Source organism: Octodon degus, unplaced genomic scaffold (genome assembly GCF_000260255.1).
Source record: "Octodon degus isolate 3935 unplaced genomic scaffold, OctDeg1.0 scaffold00030, whole genome shotgun sequence".
Taxonomy (NCBI): Eukaryota; Metazoa; Chordata; class Mammalia; order Rodentia; family Octodontidae; genus Octodon; species Octodon degus.
The window spans coordinates 198,416-220,486 of record NW_004524606.1 but is presented as its reverse complement, the minus strand read 5'-3'; the positions used below and the strand labels follow the sequence as shown (position 1 = coordinate 220,486).

At 37.7% G+C, this 22,071-nt stretch overlaps 2 pseudogenes; both read left to right on the top strand.

Annotated features, from left to right (window-relative positions):
- Positions 1-761: 761 nt before the first annotated feature.
- Positions 762-20,511, top strand: LOC101566926 (annotated as a pseudogene).
- Positions 20,512-21,768: 1,257 nt separating this feature from the next.
- LOC101566526 overlaps positions 21,769-22,071 on the top strand; it is a 13,125-nt pseudogene continuing 12,822 nt past the window's right edge.

Here is a 22,071-nt window from a genome sequence, read left to right as displayed (position 1 = left end):
ATTTTACCAGAAAGGAAGTACTTACAAAGTTGGGGCTGAAAAACTTAGCATTAAAATGAATCTATGTATTCTTCACCAAGACAATAGGAAAAAAAATGTAAAGACATCAGCAAATCCCACCCATCACAGGCTTAAACACGCAAAGTTACAAATCTCTCATTTGAGACCAGAGTGCCACATCCCTTGTTCAGAAAGGTCACCAAGGGAATTGATTTTACCATTCTCAGGCATCCAGGAACTCAGAGATTGCTGTAGTCTTGGACCAAGAGAGCAGATCTTGGCATCATCCGTGTGGCACTGCTTTTTAGGCATGCAGAATGCAAGGGTTGTGAGGTCATGGGAAGTTCCATTCAGATTTCAAAAACAGGCCTGGAAGGCAAGGCAACGTGCCTTTGATGGGTAGTACATGCAGTTATGAGAGTGAACTTAAGGGTCAGTAAAGGCCCCAAGAAGTTGGAAATGCCAGGAACATGGACTGTCAGCTGAGGAAAGCCAAGGCAATGAGCAGGACCAGCCTGAGAGAGGCCACATGATTTCTGAAGAGTAATGTCAGAGGAGTGAACCTCTTAAGCCCTCCAGAGTTCACATCTTGCCATTATTTTCCCTGGGTGTTGGTCATGGAACTACAAGATTTAATGTTTATTCTGTTGGATTTCAGTCTTGCTTTGGTCCCATTCTATTCTATTACCCTATTTCTCCAATTTTCTCTTACAGAGAAGAGAAAAATATTTTGAAATCAGGGTATATTGTCAAGAGTGACCATGGATGAGTCTTCAAAAGGAGTTTACAGTCAGGGTGAGACACTTTGGTATTTGTAAGTGGTAAAGGATATAGAAAAAAGGTCAAGGCATCAAATTATTAATTACCTAAAGAATATGTTTTCCTAGATACTTTAACACCTTGTTGATCTCTGAGAGCACCTTATTGTATTAAAATTATGTTTTTAATTGCCTTTAGCTTCAGATAATAAGTGAATAAGGAGATATATACGTATCTTTTAGAGAAGATAGTTTGGGATTCTTTGGGAAGAATCAATGGGCCTTATAACAAAAGTTTTGCTGATTAAATTTGATGATAAAAATAGATAATATATCATTCACTGTTAATCAGATATTCTTGTTTTGAAAATCTGTAACATATGTATTGTTTTATGTTACACTGTTTCTGTCTTTGCCTTTTTTTTTTGCTCTTGTTTTTATTCTTCAAAATAAAAGAAAATTATACAAAGAAAGTTTTGTTGCTGTCTTTAACTGGTATTTTTTGTAGCTTTAACTGGTGTTTGACTATTATGCATTTAAAGCCTTTTGTTCCCAATGTCCAGTCACTACATTTTCCTCCTGATAAACCAGCAATGTCAAATTATTGGCAAAGAATAAAGTTATCATATCCATAACTGCTCCAAGATGAGCAGAGAATTTATTAGTGAATCCTTGAGTTTGATTGTCAAAGATGAATGACCTATATATATTCTTAGACTGATGACTGAGATTTAAACTGGTCAACAAGGTCTAAATAGAGTTGTATAGCAGGTCCAGGAAGCAGTCAGGCACATATCATTAAAAACTTCTGGGTTCCAGAAATAAAGTAGACACTATTAATAGCTGCTATAAGTTTTTAACCCCTTTTTTATCTAGTTTAGCTATTATTATTATTACTACTTTAAAGTTTTGCTTATATTTGTATGAGTGACTAAGACAAAATCAAAGTAAGACCCCTGTTGATTAAAGTTGCCATCTACCTAGCTGTCATCTATCTGTCATCTATCTATCTATATTTTTCAAGGTCAGTTAAAGATATTCAAGGGCTATTTTAGGGACTGAGTAAGAAGTCCTTCAGCTCCTCTAGTTTTTCCAGTACCAATTCTGCTATCTGCAAGCAAGAGTCATGGTTTTGCTTAACATACAGCTTCCCTTATAGGATGTAAAATACTTCTCTCTTTAGTGACCTTCCATTTTACACCTTGCCTGACTCCTGTCTTCAGGGACTTCAGACTCCCCTTGCCCAGGAAGTTGTATCTCACCAGTTACCAGGGTCCTTTTAGATGGGTCTTGTTGTCCACTGGTCCTGGCTGACCTCGGAAGACAAAGACCAAATTATTGGTTTTCTTCTTAGTCCTTTTTATTTTTTCTTTTTCTTTTGTTGCTGTACAACCAGAAATTCAGATACACCATCTTAAAATGAGATTAGTCAGTTTTATTTTTTACTATTATAATCCTATCTGGATACCACAGCACTTTAAAGTACAAAATCTTCTACCTTTTTTATTAAGAACAGCTACCTTTTTGTTTATTATGGTCAGCATTAGTACTAGGAATTAATGACATAAGTTATCTGCCTTGTAGGTGATAGCCTACCATCTTACCATACTATTTAGGTTGTCTTTTAGAAGTAATACTCCTCCCCTCCATCAGGGGATCAATCATGAGCCTCAGTGAGTGTTGGAAACTTCAGAGAGCTGCTCAGGAGGGGAGAAACTCCACCCACTACCCCTCTGCAATCCAGAGACTCTTGGTCTGGAGGAACCCTGGTGCCTGGCCCATACTCCTACACTGACTTTCAGACAGCCAGTACAGGAAAATCTCAGGATACAGGCAACCGTCTTGTCCAGATGAACCCAGGGGAAATACTTAAAATGAAAACTCCTAATTTAAAATTCCTTCTGGTATATAAATATAGACTTCGCTCTGGTGGTCTAAATTTAAAATCAATAGTCACCACAGTTGGTCAGATTCTAAATTGTGCGTATTACTAATTGTCCTACTGCAGCTAGGATGTCATATTTCTTATAATCAGTTGTTCTCCCTTGTGTAACAATATTGGAAAGCTCAGGGCAGGAATATAGCTCAGTGGCAGAAGCACCACTGGCAAACACAATAACCTGAGTTCAGTTCCCTGAACCAAATAGAAATCAATATCTCACTCTCAGTTAATTAAGAAGGTAGAAAGGTCTTAAGTCAGACACAAACTAAGAATCTCCAACACACAGAAAGTATCCCTGAAATACAGACTATTCCTGGAGAAGCCTTGGTATTAGTAATATAGCTACCTACTACCAAAACTCATAAGAATTAATACAGAAAAGAAAAAAATTGAAATAGAAAATGTCAAAATGAAGGAGGAAAATGCAATCTCAGACCTCCGGCCCACTCAAAACAAGTATGAGAAATATCATCATATAAGAAATGGAAATCACACACCTGAAATTTCTGAAACAATAGCAACTGAAGTAAAGAAACAACTCCATCAGGCTATAGTAGAAGTTGTACTCCTGTAGAATGTTAGCAGATGACAATTATAATGCTTTCGGAAAAAAATGCAAAATAAAATGATATGTACAAAAACAGAATTAGGTGGAGATGGAGGGAGGAAATGGAAAGGGGATTCTGAAAAGAAATTAAGATGCCTTATGTGTGCAAACCTATTCTCTATAAAGCATGTAAACTTTATGTAATACAAATATGCTAATTAAAATCCTAGTATTAGAAAGAGAAGACATAGAATTTTAGGATGACAATTATAATGAATTATAACAAAATGCTTGTTTAGTCAAAGTCAGTTGATGTAGGTCATTTTAGATGGCAGGACTAAATTGTACCAAGGACCAGATGTAATGTAGTATGGAAGACAGTGCATAAGCTCTATATGCATTAAGCATATATAATTTTAACTTTATAGGCTTTTTTATTTTTATTTTTAGGGAAGGATCTAGAATACCTTCAGGGTCTCACTCCTAGATTGGACTCATAGTGATCTGCCTGCTTACAGCCTCCCAAGAGCTGGATTACAGGTGCATGCCACCACGCCCAGTCTCAACTGCCCCCTCAGCATGCCCCGGGGGTGGGGCCGGCATGGCAGGTCTGGGGATCGAACACCCAGCCCCTGCGCCTGCTTGCAGGTGCTTTAATCCATTGAGCTATTTGGCTGGCCCTTTTATAGACTTTTTAACATTAGCTGAAGCTTAGAGTAGCAGCACATTTCATTGTCAGATGAGTCTACCAAAAACTATGTACATACTTCAACAGCTCACTGTACTAATAAATATCTGAAAGCTCATGACCACCACTTTGAGCACCTCTTGTAACCGCAGAGGCCAAAGTTGACTTGCTTTCACAATGTCTCAATAAACTGTGTATTAAAATATTTATACATTTTTTCCTGATGTGTACATTTCTTGGTAGACTCTGTACAAGAAATTACATTGGTAAAACACAAAAGCCTTTTTCTTTAGTCTTGTAGAGTGTAGTTCTTGTAAGTTATTAGTCTAGTTTTTGTAAGTTTAAACAGCATCTTAATAAATTAAGAAAACTTTATTGTTTTAAATATAGAATACACTTTACCTTGTTAACTATACCTAACTTAATTATGTGTAATACTTTTTAAGTTACTTTTTGTGTGGTGGGACTCTAGGGAAAGAATCACCCAGTATGGAGAAAACAAAACAGAAGTGAGGTGATTCTCAAAGCTGCTTTTTACCTATGCTAGAAGCATTGTCACGTAGTGTCAAGGACTCAGGGTCCCCACTTAATGGGAAACATATGAATATTCTTATTTAGGGTTTTAACTCAGTAAATGTAAGAAAACAATATTAGTAACTTGAAAAAAAAGACATAATGGAACCAAATATTTTGTTTTTCAACTTAAGTCAAGAACTCTCAAATTTAGTAACTGATGACTCAGATGTTGTTATAAATATTTATAATCATTAATTCTAGTTATTTGCTTAGTCCTTTGAACAATTATTGTAGATTCTTTATGAAATTCAAAATACAAGACTAGGGCTGGCCAAATAACTCAGCAGCTTAAAGTGCCTACAAGCAGGCACAGGGGCCAAGGGTTTGATCTGTGGACCTGCCATGCTGGCCCCGCCCTCAGGGTGTGCTGAGACTGCAATTGAGACTGGGCTTGGTGGCACACGCCTGTAATCCCAGTGCTTAGGAGGCTGTTAACAGGTGAATCACTATCAGTTCGATCTAGTAGTGAGAATCTGAACACCCTGTAGACCCTTCCCTAAAAAATACAAAAAAAAAAAGACTAGTATAGACAAACTAAATTTTAAAATATACATAATGTTTAACCAAAGGGAAAAAACTTTAAAAGTTTCATATTTGAAATATAATAGCAAAGGATGCTGTATCTTAAATTTTTTACAAAGATATATATTATCTTGATGAGTTAATAACCTAATCAAACCTAATATGGTAGCAATTTTGAAACTTCCTTTCATTTTTAAGTCAACTTAAGTTAACTTATTTTTAGACCAAGGTTAACACAGAAACATACATTAACTTAAATTATATAATCTTTATGTTACCAATGTTAAGTTATTTGCATGATTTATATAAATGTTAAGCCTAACAATTTTTATATTCTAATGATTTAATTGAAAGCCAGAAGTCTATAAGGGCAAATGTTCAGAAAGAAATCAATATGACAAAAAAATTTTAATACAGCAGCTGCAGACACTTTAGCCAATTATTAAAAACATAGGCCAGCAGGCAGACACATAACACCATGTGTGACACAAAGCACTTACCCTAAATCAGCACTTTTAAATGCATCAGTCATTTTAAATTATAATCTTAATTTAGGATTTATAGCTATAAATATAGTCAGTCAGAATTTTCCCTAGGAGATATTAATTAGCACCTTTTATTTTTATGTGACTCATGACTGAGATCTCTTGTAATACTTATTTTATCATCATAGAGTTGCACTGATGAGTTGGAGAAGGAAGAAACAGCATCAGGGCACAAAAGAAGAGCAGGAGAAAGAAAGCTGGTTTAGAGAAAAACCAAAAGGAAGATCATTAAATCCATCAGTTTTAGAACTTCATGTTGAGAAAGTCAGACTATGAAAGGATTTAGAAAAGCCTCCGTGCAGCCTTCCTGTTACTAAGGACCCTATGGCATGGCCATAAAGGCTGAATATAAGAACTTCAGAGTCCTTTTTAGATTGTGGCAGAAAAGTTCCAACTACAGGATGGTGTTACAATGTATTGGTGCCACTGAGGGGCCAAAGTTCCTTACCCAGGAGCTGTATTGTACAGAAAAAAAAAATGGGATTTTGGGGGGAGATAGAAGGTTAAATTAGGAATAATTTTTAAAAATATATTCCATGAATGAGTCATAAGTGTAGAAAACATAAAACCCACTTTGGGGTCCTACTGGAGATGCACGATCCAGGCAGAACACATTCCTTAAGGGTGATGGTTCTCAAAACCCACAGGTGAGCCCTTATGTAGCCCTTAAGCCATTGCCAACTGCACTGTACATCAAAATTGAGGGGGTCTTGAAGGAAAATAAGATGGCCCCTTAACTTTATGCATGATAGAGGACTTTTTTCTATTGTCTTCAGGTCCTACTGGTGAATGGCCCCAATTGGGTCTGTTAGTTGAAAATGAGAAATTAGAATTTCCACTAAGGGACCAAACAAATTCCTTATACTTTATCCTAATGGCCAATAGCAGTTGGTATACCAGCTCAGAGGTTTATGAGGTTCACTGGTGAGTCACCCCAGCCAGGTCTGCAAAGCCAAACATAAACACAATGCAAGAGAGAGGTCAAGGGAAACAAGAAGAGAGTTTCCCTTGTACCCATCTGTACCAGTCATCAGATTCCCTCATTCTGAGGAATAAAAAACCATCATGGAATAGGTAAAATTTAGGTTTATATAAAGTATAAGACAATAATAGGCAGCAGGAAAAAATAGTTAATGGAGAATAGTCAATGGACCTCTAGTAGAAGAAATCTATGAATAATTCAGAGATGTTTAGGATGAGAAAGCTCAAAGTCAGGAGCATATGGATCCAATTTTAATTGACTCTAATTGTTTAATTTGATGGAATGTCATGGAGCAAAGGAATTAGTGTTGCTGAATGCCAGAACAGGCTCAATCTAATGCAGCAAAATTCCAGAAGACAGATTTTTGGTTCAGTGTAATGAAACTTATGTTAACATTATATCTGAAAATGGCATGGGTTGCTTCAAGAACATATGATCCCTGGGATAGTTCAAGGACAAAAGGGCCAAGGACAGTGTTCTAGATTCCAAGTTGATCTCCTTGATATCCTGGGGTTCTAGCATAGAGATGACATCACATTCTGCTAAGTTTTTTTTCTTATAGCTTAACTTTTATCACTTTATCAATTCTTAAAATTGAGTTGGAGCTTATGTACTTTTTCTTGGCAATAGTTTAGAAGCACAATTAGTTATTGAGTAAAGAAATATATTTTATTCTTCAAATTTACTATTCTGGGATCTAATTATGATACTAAAGGGACTTGTCCTACTTTAAACAATGCACAATATTTAATGCTACATATTATGCTATGCAGAAGGCAGAACCAAGAGTTTCTAGACTTCTAACTCAAGGTCTCAGATTTTTAGCAATCTCAGACTCGAAACAAAATATATAACCTGGCATACATTTTGAGATTTAAATCCACATGCTTTGTCATTGTCTTCTTCAAGTTACACTTTTCCCTAGTCCCTAAGGAAAATTCCCTAATTATTTACCAATAATTTTCCTATTGTCCCTTGTTCCTTTTTCTCATTGTTTGTAAGATCCCTTTGGCCTTCTTCTGTTCTGCATTATAGGAAGCCAGTCCACAGCACTATTTCCCACTTTTCTTTAGCAATCAGGCTTCTGTTAGGCTTAGTCAATAGGAGACTGTCTTACTGATTCTTTACATTGCTAGAGCAAAATACCCTACACCCACAAGTTGAAGAAGTAAAGGTGTATTCAAGATTTGTAGAGGTTTCAGTTTATAGTCAGCTGTCTCCAAGGCAGAGTGACATGGAAGAGGGCTACGGCAGAGAAGGAACAGTCTGTAGAAGGTCAGCAGAAAACAAGAAACAGCTGCAGTTAGCTTCTCTTTCCCTTTTTTTTAATTCAAAGTATGAATCTATTGGTTGGTGCCACATATGGCCAGGTTAATCCTTCCCAATATCCATACCCAGAACTATGCTGAGCCAGTCAAGGGATTAATTTAGTTATCACACACCCTAGATCCAGGTACCTCCCATAAAGCCCCACCTATGAACACGTGAGGCTTTATGGACACATTAAAATATGAGCTATAACAGAAATACTGGTAGGAGATTGGAAAATGAAAAATTAGAGAAGATAGAAGAAAGGCAATAAAGCAACACACACACACACACACACACACACACACACACACACACCACTTGAATAGCATTATTTCCAGAAGCAATTCGTTTTCTCTGCAGTCTCAGCCCTACAGTTGGCCTTTACCAAGATCACAGCCCCCACAAGGGTGCCTCAGCCCCTGAAGCCTTATGCTACTGCCCTCCCCTTTTGGTCTTCCCAGCCAGAGCTGAGGAGGGTGCAGCTTCTGCTTTCTTTAAGCTGAGTTGCCCCTGTTTTGTTTATTCTCTTCCAGTCTCTCTTAGTCTTTGCCTCTATGTCTCTGTCTGTCTCTTTCTTATCTCCCTGTACTGGTGTGTATATGTTTTAAAATGTACATAATAAAAATCTTCTTTAACTTTTCTGATTCCTTTATAAACTAGTTCTCTTTTCACCAAACTGACTCTTTGGCTCTGTTTTCAGACTGGCCCTGACTCATACCATTCTCTAGTTCAGCACAGGACTTTTTTATCATTCTAAACTGTGGGTTCAAAAAGTGAGTTGAAATCATTGAAAGGAGCCATATTAATTTAAAGAAAGCCATTTATTACACTTGGTATAAACCTCAAGTGGCAGTTTTTATAGCCTCTTCTTTTCCTCCAATCTATCTTAAGTCCCTCTTCACAATATAAAAGGGGCCATTGCGTCATTGTGTACTTGAACACTCACTACCCTCTCAAGTGTCAGAGATTTCATTTTGGATTTTCTTATTAGACTTTAAATCCAATTGGATTAATAAGAATCCCTCAATAACAAAATCTATTCAGAAAATCACTCACAAGAATCCCTTTATCTCATATATTTTATTTTCTATTCTTGTTTTTCTTCCTGCTTATTGCCATTTTCTCTTTTCTCCCCATGGAAATAAAAAACACGATCAGAGCAACATTTAAACAGCCCACCATCATGACCTCTATCTTCCTCTGTGTCATAAAATGAGATGTTGCCATGGCAACTCTAGAAGAGATATTCTTGACTTCCTGGACTGCAATCTCGAAAAAGAACTATCTTTGAGATATTATCTATCTTCAGGTGAGGGACCTGATATTGTTTTATATAAAATTTCTTTCTGTAATGCGAAACTCACATTTAAAGCGTAATGATTCCAGGTAGTCCCCTAGAGCATTTTCCAAGGCAATAGGTACTTGTCAAATGGGCACTACTCACCTTGGGACTGATTTGGGCCCAGTTACTTCTAAATCCAGCTATTTTGAGATTATTCTAGTAGCTCAAAATCATGAATTTAGGCAATCACCAATTACTGAGTTTTAGATGTATAAAATTCTTGAAAAGTTTCAAGTTTGTACCCCTTCTCCCCAGATGGATGGTAATCTTTTCTCTGACTATTGGTGCTTTCTCCTTTTCTCTTTCCTACATTGTATTTTCTTTTTTGTTTGTTCATTTTTGTTGTTTTGATGATGTGGCTCAAGAGATGGGAAGGAAGGGGATAAAGAAAAAATTACAATGTGTTATATACGTGTACCAGGTCCACACAAGGACCTTAAACTATGTACTGGAAACAAGTATTCATACAATTTTAAAGATTTGTAAGGAATAAGGAAGAAAAGAATCTCCCTAATGCAGCATGGCTTTGTGTTAGCCTCTCTAGCAGTCATAAATAATGCATGTGTCCCACAGTGAGCCTACATCCTACCACCCAGCTGTTCCAGCTTCTCATTCTTCCTGTAGCTCTAAAATGGGAAATGGGAAATGATATTAGTGTGCCCAACATGGTCTTAAGTCCCCTGCATATATTCTCTTCCTCCTATCTTCACAAAAACCCTGGGGTGTAAAATGCTTGTATCCTATTATAGCCATTTTTACTAAAGACAGCAAGGAACTTGCCAAAGGCCTCAACTAGAAAACTTCAGAGGCTTGGCTTGAAACCTGACCAGATACTCTAGTTTCTCTTAAGATCATATAAATCTTTTGCCTTTTAAAACCTGACCAGTCTGATCCAAAAATTCCTTCATGTCTACCATATTGAATCTCCAAAGAAGACACTCTGAAGCCCAAAAGAACCTTTTTCATGTCTAATTTCCCACTGGCCATATAATCAATGTGAGTGAAGGAACAATCTATTCATTTCAGTTTACCTCATGCCTGACACACTGTAAGTGTTCAACAAATATTTATCAAAGTATGAATAAACTTGGTAGTTAATGTCCACCTCTCTTATTTACCCTGCTCCTGAAATACTGCCAAAATCTCTAAAATGACCTTTTTACTCCTATTCTTGACAAACTTCCATAGCAAGTAATTGATTAGCATGACACTATCTCTTTGCAATTGCTCTATAGTCCCCATCCAAATAATAAAGTGCAAGTTTCTCTTCCTCCATGTATTCTTGAAGTTTTATCTCTTTCCTCTCTATAACACCATAAAACCTCTTTACTACCTCTTCTCCTCTTTACTGAATTATAAGATGATTCACAACTGAATTGTCTTAGTTACTCTTCTTTCATTACTGGCACAAATACCCCACACTCAAAATGAAGGAAGGAGGGGCTTATTTAGCTCACAATTACTAGAGGTTTCAAGAGACTGCCCCCACTCTACAGGGTCTGGAGGAGAGTCTGGGGAGCACTACTGTGTCCAGGGTGATGCACTCAATACCTCTAAGAGAGGCCACCAGGCCTGGAGGTGGGGGCGACCAGGCCAGAGCACAGGCTGCGGCTTAAAGGTTTATGACTCTCTGGCCCCACCCCTCGAGCCACACCTTGGTCGTCAGGCCTCACCCACCAAGGCACTTGCTGCTACTTGAGCCTTGACACAACCACCCTATGATTTATATGAGGCTTTGGGGGAACAACTAGATGCAAACATAACATGAATGATTAGCAACTTTCCAATACAAAGTTGTTTAAGTCCTTTGAAGTTTTGTGCACACAGTTTCCTCCATGAGGAAGATCTCCCCTCTCAGGCATATATACCCAGATGTTCATGCACACACTTTCCTTTCTTCTTTTCTCTAGCAAACTCCTGCTCCTCCATTGAGAATTACCTCTTAAAACATCTGAGATTCTCAGATTTTTCAGGAGAACTCTGCTTTGTATTCGACCTGCAAATATCTATTGTAAAAATTAATTATATTCTCAATGTCTAACTCCTTGTTCTACTGTAAGGTTGTGCTATGGTGTGAATGTTTCCTCCTGAAACATATTGAATTTGATTGCCAAAGTAAGAGGACTGAAGGAATAGTATTGTTGATGAGTGGGGCCCTTGAAAGTTGTCCAGACTGAGGACTCCACCCCACACAGGAGTAAGGCCATTATTGAGGAATGGGACTGTTACCCCAGGAGTGGTTATTGGACAGCCGGGGTCAGTGTCATGGCTCTGTCTTGCTCCCATACTCCTGCACTCTCATGTGCTCTTTTGTTATCTGATGCCCTCCACGACAGTAAGATGCAGCAAGAAGACCTCCACTAGATCCCAGTTTTTGATACTAGACTTCCCTGACTCTAGGCATGTGAAAACCTTCTTTATATTTTAATAAATCACTCCATTAGTATCATTCTTCCATTCCAGAGGAAAATGGATTACGACATTTTGCTGAAGGCAGGAGCCATGCGTCTTATTCTCTACACCCCAGGACTTGATAAAGTGTCTGGTGTTTTGTACCTAATTAATCACTATTTGTTGACAACAAGAAGCAAGAAAGGGACAAAAGAGAGGGAAGAAAGAGTTCTTGATATGACTAGGAAGAAGAATTACACAAATGCCTGCACTCAGTGAATGAAGTCAGTTCTTTTTTTTTTTTTTAGTTTCCTGTTTTCATTTTATTGAGTACTGTATTGTGAGTATATGAAATATTTTTTCATCCACAAGCATGGTTTTGCCTATAGCATATATGACTGTGGTCATATTTCTTCTAGTTCAACTTAACAGAAAAAGAACTATGATGAAATAGAACATTGTAAACCTCTGAAAAGCTGTGACCTTTCTGTGTTGAAATGCTGGTATTCGTTTCTTTTTACACCCACATTTCTGTGAAATAGTTCATCTATTGGCTATCAGGGGCTCTCAAGATGATGGGTGTCACTTGGTGAAGACCATTCTAGATCACAGCAGGGTAAATGATGGTTGCAATATACTTTGGAACCTCTGTAGCCGACCTCTCCTAGTGAATGCTGTCTGAGGCTTAGTTCGGTTGGGTCTTGAAGTTCTTTGAGGCAAAAATGGGCAAAACATTTTTTTTAATTTAATTTAATTTTATTTTATTTTATTTTATTTTATTTTATTTTATTTTATTTTTTTCAAAGTTTTATTGACAAACAGATAGCAATGAGACAGTTTCAAATCAAATCGGAAGGACAGTTTCAACAAATAATACACTGCATATATTCTTCTTAGTGGTTAATTGCTGTACAAGATGCGGACTTGTGATCCTATTTACAAACACCATTAGAACAAATCATTCTATTCATTAAGACAATGCAACTATATATCTATCCCAACCTCTTTGAATACACAGATACAAAATGGACATTCATCTGTATACCCCATTTTTTCTAAGTTCCGTTATTGAATATTATAGGTGTGTAAACTCAGCAAAATATTCTAAAAGAGTCCAGTAGCCTATATGGGCAAAACATTTGTAAAATGGGGAACACTGCTGACAAAACTCACCTGAGAAAAATGTGATAGTAACAATTAGGCAGTTAGAAAATCAGGAAAGGGAAAGGGTAATAAAATAAAAATTTTTACATAATTTTATTTCATGCTATCTTTGTCTACAAGATTTATTTCCAAACCCAGTAGTATAGTAACTCCAAGAATCATTAAATTTATTTTGTATACTTCTTAATAGCTTAAAATATTTTGTTGCAAAAAGTATGACATTGTCTTTTTAATTAGTTTATCTCCTCCCTGCCACTAATCAAAGAATTTAAGTACATAAAAGCTGAATATAAGAACATATTTCTTGAGGCCTGATGCACAAAATATATTAGATTTAAAGAAAGTTAGAAATTAAAAATGCTTACACTCTCTGGTTCTCGGAAGAAATAAATTAAATTTTTCCAAATATAAAGGGCCTGCTTTATTTGACCATTCTCATGTATAATGTTAAATATTAAAATAAAACATAAAATATACATAACATTAGCATAAATCCATTTATACTGAGTGAATAAAATACGACAAACATAAAATAGCGGCAAAGTGGTTTTGCCTGGGACTTTTTTGGGACTGACTTTTTTAAAACAAATAATAAAAGAGACAAAAGATGCAATAGAAACACATTCATTAACTCAAAAGAGAGTTAAAAGAATATGCAACATCACAAAGGATTTAGCGCTGCTAACTGCAAAGTAGAGATCTTTTAGTCTTTGTCAACTTTATAGCTGAGATTTTTTTTGTATGAATAATATTTATGTTGAAGGTCTTAACTCCAAGCTTTTCTTCTTTAGTGATCTGAGTCTTTTGGATTTTAGAGTTAGAGGGATTGATTAGAATATTTAATACAGTAAGGGTACAGCTGTTGATTTAATGATGACAGTCATGTCTTAAAAGTCTATCCTTACCAGTCATTTTTCCAATAGTCTTTCCAATTATCCTAATAACTCTTGAAGAAAACCATCATTACTACTTCTGTGAAACCAATGCAGAACCAAAGTTCAAGAATTCTAGAGTTCTAGAATTCAGAACCAGAAAAGTTTGGACTTCAGTGCCTCTACCTATTAATTCCATGCCCACGCCATGGCCCTTCACCCTGTGATGCTACAACTGCTCTAAATATAATGCAGAACAATATGGCACCTGGTTGGCAAGATGTGTTTTGGGCAAAAAGCCCCTTTCCATCAGAGGATTAAGATGTCCATTTTGCACGTCCAAACAGATTTTCAAGAAGGAAAATACTTTAAAGTTAAGGTAGGCTATTTAGTCTCCTTAGAAGCACTACTTTTTTTCATTTTTGTGAATAAGAAAAAGTGTGATGAGAGAGACCAGAAAGATTCCCATGAGACTAAACACAATCAGTTACCTCTTGTAATTAGACCTGCAGGAGGCCTGCACAGAAATGGTTGGCACCAAGCCTGTTGTGGCTACCTGTGAAAGCAACAAAAGGATGATTTTTTTTTTTTTTTTTATGTGTGTGCTTGGTAGGCTACTGCCTTGTTTTTTTTATCAAACACTTACTTGGGTGTTTCTGTGAAGATATTTTGTAGGTGTGATTAAAGTTCATAATGAGTTTATTTAAGCAAAAGAGATGGGCCTTGATAATCTAAATGGACATAATTCAATCACTTTAAAGGGCATAACAGCATAACTCAAGCTTCACTGAAGAAGAAACCACACCTTTTAAAGGCAAATAGAGCTCATACTTGAAAGTTCCAGCTGCCTGTGGCTGCCTAACCATCTTCCCTGCAGATTTCAGACTTGCCAACCCCACCATCATGTAAGCCGACTCCTTGAAATAAATCTCTTGATATATATCTCCTAATGATTTGCTTCTGTGAACCTGACAATTAAATGGGTTTCAGAATTAAACCACAGCAAAACATGGTGTAAAAGAAAAGAGCATGTTTTGAGGAGATCACTTATTTGGCCATAACCAACTCTGATGATCATTTTTCTTTTAATTAGTATTATTTTTAATGTATTTAGTTGCTACAGGGTCTCACTATGCAACTCAGACTCATAGTGATCCTCCTGCTTTCAGCCTCCCCCGTGCTGGGATTACAAGCATGTGCCACCACGTCTAGACTCTGGCCTGTGCAGCATTCCCTGGGGTCAGGGCTGGTACAGCATGTGGCATCAGGGATCACCTGTGGTCCCTGCACTTGCCTAAAGAAGCACTTTAGTCCACTGAGCTATCTCACCAGCCCTTCCGATGCTCTTTGTGATAAGGCAAAACTACTCTTCTAAAAATCTAGGTGGGCAAATTTTAGTTGTGCCATAACAACCTAATCCTATCTTAAAGAAAGTAAATTTCAATGCAAATTTGCCACTTTGTAGGGTCTGGCTAAATAACACTGATCAGCAAAAGCAGCACAAAACATTTCACAAAAACTGTGCTGCATGTAAGATGAGGCCTCAGTTCTCTTTTCAGAGAACTACCATCACTTTGCATGAATGTTCACTCAAGGCACATGTGACTATATTTCAGAGGCAGGATTTTGTTCACCCTAGCCAAGAGACTAGCAAACCCTCAGACACAATGGCTGCATGTGGACTATTTATAGCCTCAGCCTCAAGTTCAATAGCTAAGATACTCAGGTTCAGTAGCTCTTTTATGCCTTTTTCATGAGATAGTGCTGTTTCCAAAATATTTTAGCTCAATCACAGAATCCTCCATACTAGCAGTTTCAGTAATGACTGTTAAGTCCATTGTGATGACTAACAGATATTCATTTTTCCTATGAAAATTGATTTCTAATACTCATTATGCTGCTTAGCAAAATGTGTAGTGTTGGCCAGAGGTGATTACAGTGCTTACAGAAGTCACCTGTGGAGAGTGGACATCTTAAGCTCCAACTTGTTTTTCCTATCCTTATGCCTAGCACCAACTAGTACACCCAAAACCACACTGCTGCACTGATATCTTGGACAAAATTTCAAACATTATAGCAAGTACTATAGCTAACATTTAAAAGGGAAATAAGGATTCCCTAGCATCAAGGTTCAAAAAGATTAATTTGCCAATGGTCTTAGAGATTGGTCCCACCATGATGCTTTTGATGTCTTTCAGACTGTAAACCTCTTCACTAATTAAGTTGGCATGTCTGTTGACATCTGTGTTGACATCTATTTTATTTCCTCAGAAAGGGAGAAGTTACTACTTCTGGATCTTGGCAGGCTGAGATGATACAACTATCTCTCTGAACAAGTTTGGGTTCTGTTTTGGTGAATTTTTCTTACATTATTGTAAAAGTTTCTGAATATCTAAATTTGCACTTTCCTTAAAATTAACTTCCACATGGGAATATAGACATTACTGTGAAATACTAAGATTAAGTCTGTTTCATATTCTTAGGAAAATACACACAGACACATAGGTTACTCAAAGCATATAGTTAAGGTGATAACACAGGACCATCAAAAATATGACCATTAAGAGAAAGCAATTTTGGGAGCTATTTTATTGTTCTTTAATGTGAAGACAGGCTAGGAAAAAAAAACAGTTTAGCCAGGCACAGTGGGTATTTTTGGCAGTCTTTGCCAAAATTCTTCAATCAGTGCTCATTTCTTACCTTTCTAAAAGCAAATCTCTGTAACTGAAGAGTGAGGTAATTTATCAGACAGAGATTAAGCAGAAAATGTGTTTAATTTTGGCCAAATGGCTATAAATCATAATATTCAATCATGAGCTTGGGTGTCAAGGAATCAGCCAGCTGTCTCTCCACTCTGCCTTTTTACCTATTAAACATTAAATCAAAGTATATTTGTTTGTAAGACTCTAGGGGGAGGATGACACAGAATGGCCATTATTTTCACCAAGCTAAAGAATTATAATTACAGTGTTTAGAGAAAATACACAAAGGCCCTGAAGATTTATTTGCTAATTTGTTTAATTGAAATTTTTTTCAGCATCTGTTATTTGGCAAACTCAGAACTAATAGGTAGAAACTCAGGCTTCTATAAGACTCATTCTAGCTCCCCTACAGGATTTCACAGTCAATTGAGGCATATACAATATAAAATGGCAGCAAGCTAAATGGATAAACACATTGTATCTATATACACAAAGTGTGTGTTTGTGAAGAACAGGCAAAAGAACACTAGAAAAAGAAGTGGTGACCTCATTAACAGTTTGGTGATGATGGTCTTAGGTTCCCACAACCTGTGGAGGCTTGTCTTTATAACCCATTCATCTTTTGTCCCTCACATTTTTTTGGCTATTTTTTATTAATACATATTTGCAGTAAATAATGATTACATTCCATGCAGGGAGTTGATGCATGTACATGACACAATTCAGTTCTTTTTTTATCCATCCCCTTCTTCTTTCTCCCTTCCTCCATCTTTGGATCCCCTTCACTTTTGAGAAAGATCTACCTCTCTACTTCCTACTATTTATCTTTTATTTTGCTCTTTGTTTGTATTTTGGGTTTCTTTATATAAGAGAAACCACACAAATTTTTTTCATTTTATGTATTTGGGACAGGGTCTCACTATGCAGCTTAGACTCATAGCAAGCCTCCTGTTTTCAGCCTTCCCAGTGCTGGGACTACAGACATACACCACCACACCCACAATTGGTCTCACTGGCTCAGCACGTCCCGGGGATGGGGGCATCACAGCATGAGGACCAGGGATCCAACCAGGGTCCTTGCTGTTGCCAAAGCAGGCACTTAGTCTGCTGAGCTATCTCACCAGCCCTTCACATAACATTTATGAGTCTGATTTATTTCATTTAACATTAGGGTCCCAAAGTGCATTAATTCTCCTACAAATAGCTCAAATTTATTATTCTCTATGGCAACAGAGTAGTCCATTCTATACAAATACTGTATTTTCTTTGTTTATTCATCTAATTATTCATCATATATAATACTTAATGTCCTTAGTTAATTGCTCTGGCTTCCCAAATCATTAACTCTCTTCATTTTACTATTGCATTAAAATTCCTATAATATTTAGAGAAACTAAAATCAATCCATTATGACAAATCTTCCTGGAGAAATTCTCACCAGGGAATAAATTAGTGATAGAACATGTTCAGCCTCCTAGCAGATGACAAAGTATTAAGACATAAACATGCACACATACTTTAAGACAAACACACACACACACATACACTCAAAATGTATGGACATATACTCAAGATTTAGGATATATTGGTCTCCACATAGTTCAAGACAAACTTTTTTCTAATTGTGTAGGTACATGTATGTTTGTTTACTTCTGTAGTTATTTTATGGAATTATTTTAAAAATAAACACATAAATACTAGATTTCCAACTTAAGGAAATAAAATTGAGAAACTTAATATGCAAATGTACAATACATGCCAGCCCCACCCTCAGGGCACACTGAGATGGTGTTTAATACTGGGCATGGTGGCGCACACCTGTAATCCCACCTCTTGGGAGGCTGAAAACAAGAGGATCACTACGTGTCTGATCTGTGTAGTGAGACCCTGCAGACCCTGTACTAGATACCAAAAAAGTACAATAACCAGACCACACACAGAAATAAAACTCTAAGCCAGTGTGCTGCAGAAACCAGTTCAGGAAACCAGTATCTTAGTCACTTCCTTTTCTCTGAGGCACAATATTTTACACCTATAACTTGAAGGAGAGTTTTATTTTGTCTCACATTTCAATCCACAGTGGGATGGCTCCAAGGCAGGATGGCATGGCACAGGGACCTGGCAAAGGAGAGCTGTTCCCAACTGAGAACTGCTCACAGGAAGCAGAGAATAAAGGGACAGAGATACGGACCTCTTTAGATCACACCCGAAGTTACCCTCCTCTTCTGACAGGCCCCCCTCCTAGCCTACTTAGCTGTAAACTGATCAGTGGGCTGATCCCCCATAGTCTAATCACTCTGGAAAGCCCTGCCTATGAGTGCATGAGGATTTAGGGAGTCAGCTTGATATAAGCCACAGTGCCCATCACTGTCTATAGTACAGTGTCAACCCAAAAGGCCAACTGTAAATCAGTTTTTAGGAAGCTAAATCAGTATTTCTATCACCACTCCAGGAAGCCAAGTAATAGCTCCTGTAAATGATGGGGCCAAAACAAAAAGGATTTGATTGATAACTCGCAGCTTCTCCAATTTTTGCCCCACTTCCAACTTGTGATCAAACTGATTAATAAGGTTGCTCTGTTTCTCCTAAATGATGTGACAATGTCCCCATGCCAACAGCTTCAGATCTGGGTACACCTGAAAAAGCTTTCCCTCTTTTCTCCTTTCCTAGCTCTCCACCTGTCCCTGATCTTGTCCAGATGCAAAGAATGGTGACTCTGAATACTCATTTTGAGTAGTTGTTTTAGTGCATTTTCTGTTGCTAATAATACAACACCATAGACTGGGTAAGTTTCAGAGGAAAAGGGTTTATTTTGACTCACAGTTCTGGAGGTATACAGTTAAAGAGTTGCATCTGGTGAAAGCCTTCTTTATGGCAGAGTCCCAAGGCCACACAGATATCATATGGTAAGAGGCAGCATACACACGTGTATAGATGTATCTCTTCTGATCTCCCTGCTCCCTCTTATAAGACCACAAGTATTCAGTCAGGAGGGCTTAATCACAAAATCCTTATCTGTGATAACCACCTTCCAAAGGCCCAGCTTTGAACACCTTAATCAGGTTAAATTTCCATCCCCTTAATAGCTCATAATGGGATTAAATTTCAGCACAAGAAGTACTGATGAATGCTGAAACCATAGCAGTGGGTCTTAATTTATGTCTAAAACTTCTTTTTAAAATAAATGAACTTAATTGTGAAGGGGCATTTATTTAAATAAAAACTTGATTAAATAGTACTACTGGTTGTGTAAGAGTATTATAAGAATGATTACAGTGGTACACAAATGAGTGAAATTTGGAAACAGTGCATTCTGTGTTAAAACCAACGCTCAATGTCATTTTATGCACAAAAGCTTAAAGGGATGCTATGAAAAGAATTCTCTGGACATGTTCCTGAGCTAGGCCTTTGCACCAGATGTTTTCTCTGTTTGAAATTATTAACATGTCCACAAGACACACTCTCCCTCTTCTTTCAGTCTGTGAGCCAATACACTCTGTCTTTTGAGTCCTCTTGTGATTTTATTTTAAAAAACAAAACAATATCCTCTGTCCTATCCTTCCCCCTACACACACACACACACAGTTCTTCCCACTTTTCATGTTTTATTTTCAGCATGATGCTTAGTCATCATCCAATATCTGCCTGTTTTATTTTTTGTTTACAGCTTATCTCCTCCCCTTTCCCAACTACAATGTAATTCCCTAAGGGCAAAGATATTTTATTCCTGTTTCTGTTATCTTTTCAATACTGAATCCTCACTACCAAAACAAAACAAAAATGAGGTGCTCTGTTCCCGAGTGTGGCCTCCACAGCCACGGCTAGCCAGTCACAAGGAATCCCCCAGCTGCTGCAAGCCGAGAAGCGGGCGGCGGAGAAGGTGGCCGAGTCCTGCAAGCGAAAGAACCGGAGACTAAAACAGGCCAAAGAAGATGCCCAGGCTGAGATCAAGCAGTACGGCCTGCAGAGGGAGAAGGAGTTCAAGGTCAAGTAAGCTGCAGCATTAGGATCCCATGGCAGCTGCGAAGTGGAGAAGGAGACCCAGGAGAAGGTGGCCGTCCTGCAGATCTACTTCTGACAGAACAGGGAGGAGGTCCTGGACAAACTGCCAGGCCTTTGCCTAAGACATCCAGCCACAAATCCATGAAAACTACCGCATAAATGGATAGAAGAAAAGAGCGCCCATTCGTGGATTGGCTCTGTAGATGCTCTGGTGGAATATGAAACTTTAGCAAAGTCGATTTCTATTCTTAAGAAATGCATTAAATTATTTCTTATGTTGTGTAATAGTTCCCTTCACTTTTTGGATGGTAGCATATCTGGCTTCTGTGGACAAACATATCCTTTCTCCGAAGATTTCACCTTTTTGCCTCATATTTCTTAGAAATGTAATGAGTATTTGTTGCCTGTTTCCCCATACCTTTTAGCTCAAGACACGTGTATATCAGTATTGACTTTTTCTTTATCAGATTTAGTAAAAAGAAAGAAATAAAACAATTCATTAAAGAAAAGAAGGAGTTAAATAACTTTTTCCCTTATACTTTCTTAGGAGGCAGGGGCTTTGTCTATGAAAAAGTAGCAAATGGCTGTCTGTAAGTTATGTGAAGCAGCAGTCCACCTTAAATACATTCTGCAGAAGAATAAAAACAAAAAAGAAAACAAAAATATCCAGCCATAAGAAAGTCTTCAACAGGTATTTAGTAGCAGAAGGAAGGAAGGAGTCGAGGGAGGAATGGAGGGAAGGAGGGAGAGAAGGAGGAAGATATGAAGAGAAGGGAAAAACAAAAAAGGAAAGGAAGAAGAAAAGGAGAGAGTGAGGTGGGAAAGAGGGAAGTGTTGGGAGCCCCTGAAGCTGGAAATTGGTCAAATGCATGAGAGCAGAACTAGGTCTTAGTGCCTAAAGCAGTCAAGCTACCTCAGTCCTGAGAAAAACATCCTTCCTTGTTAATGTTAGATATTAGTCACTAGGAAACCTTGTGTCATGTGGTACTAACTTTGCAATAGTATAAAGAAATGCCCTTACTATTGTTCAGGGAGTTGTCTGCCAGTCAGGAAATGGGCCACCAACTGACACAGCTCTTGTCTTCTTGTCTGTCTTTTCCTCACTCCTGCCACCATTTCTCCCCAGGAATACATGGAGAAACCACCAGAGTCCTGTCCCCAATCTGAGCATAATCTCAATTGTCACTAGTTGTTGTAGGCATGGGGATGTGTCACCAAGAATCTCTTGAAGGAGTGACATGTTGACCCAGCTGTCAGCTACTCCAGGATTTGCCTCAGCTGCAGAATCACTCAAAAGAACACCCTGACAAAGGCAGCCATAACTGACTAACAGGCTGGTAGGCAATGTCCTGTGATCTCAGTCCTACTGGATCTCAGCCCTACTGGAGCCACTGTGATGAGCAGATTTTACTGCAGAGTTCACCATGGTATTGGTCATAGCTTACTGCTACCGGTGTCACAGGTTAGCTTCTCCCTCTGCCCAGTCCTGCCTCCTGCTTTCTTTCTTCCAAAACTGTTAATTCTTTTTTTTTTCTTTTTTTTCTTTTTTCTTTTTTCTTTTTTCTTTTTTCTTTTTTTTTCTACAGTTTTATTGATAAACATATAGCAATGAGACACTTTCAAATCAAATCGGAAGGACAGTTTCAACAAATAATACACTGCATATATTCTTCTTAGTGGTTAATTGCTGTACAAGATGCGGACTTGTGATCCTATTTACAAACACC